This window comes from Tasmannia lanceolata, unplaced genomic scaffold, assembly GCF_043159265.1.
Source record: "Tasmannia lanceolata isolate RefF3 unplaced genomic scaffold, GAP_Taslan_0.1 ptg000025l, whole genome shotgun sequence".
NCBI classification, from domain to species: domain Eukaryota; kingdom Viridiplantae; phylum Streptophyta; class Magnoliopsida; order Canellales; family Winteraceae; genus Tasmannia; species Tasmannia lanceolata.
In genome coordinates this window covers 13623636-13626499 of record NW_027518702.1, presented here as the reverse complement: position 1 = coordinate 13626499, position 2864 = coordinate 13623636, and positions in this window count along the sequence as shown.

The following is a 2864-nucleotide window of genomic DNA, read 5'->3' as shown; positions in this document are numbered from 1 at the left end:
GACTAATATCATTTCTTATCTACTCATGAGCTTACAGCCATCTGATAAACAATCGATGGTGATTTAGAAGTGGTAATCACTTGTTCTAATGCATTTTCTTTCTCTGCAAAGGAGGTTAGTTCACCTCATAAGTACTTAGTGATTTTCACTTGTGATCTCTAGGCCCGACTCATTTAATTACAGCACTTATTAGCATTTTTCTAAATTAAAATTTATCAATAATATCACGCTAAAACAGAAGTAGCTATTATGAGGATATATTTAGGCTACTGATATTGGCACCATCATGTTTTAATAATAAGGGGAGATGATATTAGCACAACCACAATTTGATATTTGCACAAACCCAGCTTTTTGGGAAATTTTATAACCTTTTGACCCCACTTTATTTACCGACAGACAAGATGAGTTAGCGGAAATATCAAAATATGGTTGTGCTGATATCATCTCCCTTTAATAGTTGTACAACCTCGTCATGTCTTTTCTTTTTTAATTGGTTTCTGAGAGCATTTTGGGAACTGTAATAACCATAGATAGCTTTTTAAATAATAAAAGACAAGATGAGTCAGTGCAATTAACAAAGCATGATATTGAAAATATCAGTAGCCTATATTTATCATTTCAAAATTAAGGTTTAATACTTCCTAGGGTTAAGAGACAATAACTCTTTCAACCCATTGAATTTTTTGATGAGGTTTTTTTCTTTGGAAAGAAAATTTGACGACCTCCGAATTGTAGAAATTTCACCACTTTGTCACTCAAAATGGGAGAAATATTGATTTTTTATTAAATAACTCTTTTTATTATCTCAAAATTATTGTTTAATACTCTTTAGGTTAAAGAGATCATAACTCTCTCAACACTAAATTTTTTAATGAGGTTTTTCCTGTGGAAAGAGAATTCGATGACCTCCGAAAGGTCGAAATTTCACCACCTTGGCATTTAAAATGAGAGTTATTAATATTTTATTAAATAACTCCCTATATTATCTCAAAATTGCGGTTAAATTGTGTTTAGGGTAATGAGACCATAATTCTCTCAACCCATTGAATTTTTTAATGAGGTTTTTTTCTTTTGAAAGAGAATTTGACGACCTCCGAATGTTAGAAATTTCACCACATTGGCACTTAAAATGAGAGAGTTATTGATGTTTTATTAAATAACTCCTTATACTATCTCAAAATTACGGTTTAATACTTTCTAGGGTAACATGTTCATAACTCTCTCAACCTTTTGAATTTTTTGTTGAGGTTTTTTTCTGTGGAAAGAGAATTTGACGACCTTCGAATTGTAGAAATTTCACCACTTCGTCACTTAAAATGAGAGAGTTATTGATGTTTTATTAAATAACTCCCTATATTATCTCAAAATTACGATTTAATACTTTCTAGGGTAAAGAGATCATAACTCTCTCAACCCATTGAATTTTTTAATGAGGTTTTTTTCTTTGGAAACAGAATTTGACGTCCTCCGAATGGTAGAAATTTCAACACTTTTGCCCTTAAAATGAGAGAGTTATTGATATTTTATTAAATAACTCCTTATATTATCTCCAAATTACGGTTTAAAACTATTTAGGGTAATGAGACCATAATTCTCGCAACCCATTGAATTTTTTTGATGAGGCTTTTTCCTGTGGAAAGAGAATTTGACGGCCTCCGAATGGTAGAAATTTCAACACTTTGGCACTTAAAATGAGAGAGTTATTAATATTTTATTAATTAACTCCCTATATTATCTCAAAATTGTGGTTTAATACTGTTTAGGGTAAAGAGACATAACTCTCTCAACCCATTGAAATTTTTGATGTGGTTTTTTATGTGGAAAGAATTTGATGATATCCGAATGGTAGAAATTTCTCCACTTTTGCACTTAAAATGAGAGAGTTGTTGATGTTTTATTAAATAACTCCCTAGATTATCTCAAAATTATGGTTTAATACTTTCTCGGGTAAAGAGATCACGGGTCAAAGTGCCCATTAAAGTAATTATTAAACACGGGTGATTTTTCAAAAACGGGTGCGAAAGTGACCCCAATAGCCTTATAACATTTCCAGAACGAAGATAGAGTCCTTGTATGTTGGTGCTTACATTATTCTCATTTTTATTATTTTAGTATTTTCGTAGTAGAGAATCCGAGAAAAGCATGGAATTAGGGCATTAATTACGAGAAATTACGGATCACGGGTGCCAATTAAAGTTATTATTAAACACGGGTGATTCTTCAAAAACGGAAGGGAAAGAGACCCCAATACCCTTTTTACATTATCATAGCGAAGATAGAGTCATCTTATGTTGGTGCTTACATGATTCTCCTTTTCATTATTTTAGTATTTTCTTTTTAGAGAAAATCCCGAAAAAAAGTACGGAATATGGGCATTAATTATGAAAAATTACGGATCACAGGTGCCACTAAAAATAATTATTAAACACGGTGATTCTTAAAAAAACGGGTGGGAAAGAGACCCCTACAACCTTACGATGTTATCAGAACGAAGATAGAGTCCTCCTATGTTGGTGCTTCCATGATTCTCTTGATAACCAAGCTAAAAATTAGCCTTCAAGGAGATCTCACATACAATATTTAGGGTGATGATATTTTCACTCCCCCTGCATTACGTATGCGCCCCCCTTTCAGGGGGAGTGAAAATATCATCTTCCAATATTTATGCTATTACTCGAAATCCATACATTGGGTGGGGCCTGCCATTTTACATGATGTTTTGACGGGGTGAGTCCCACCAAACTCATGCATCGGATGAGGGCCACCAATTAAACTTGCATGTTTTGATGGGGTGGTTCCCACTATCTCCACCCAATGGTAGGGCCTACCATTTTACATCATTTTTTTGGGGGCCCACCATT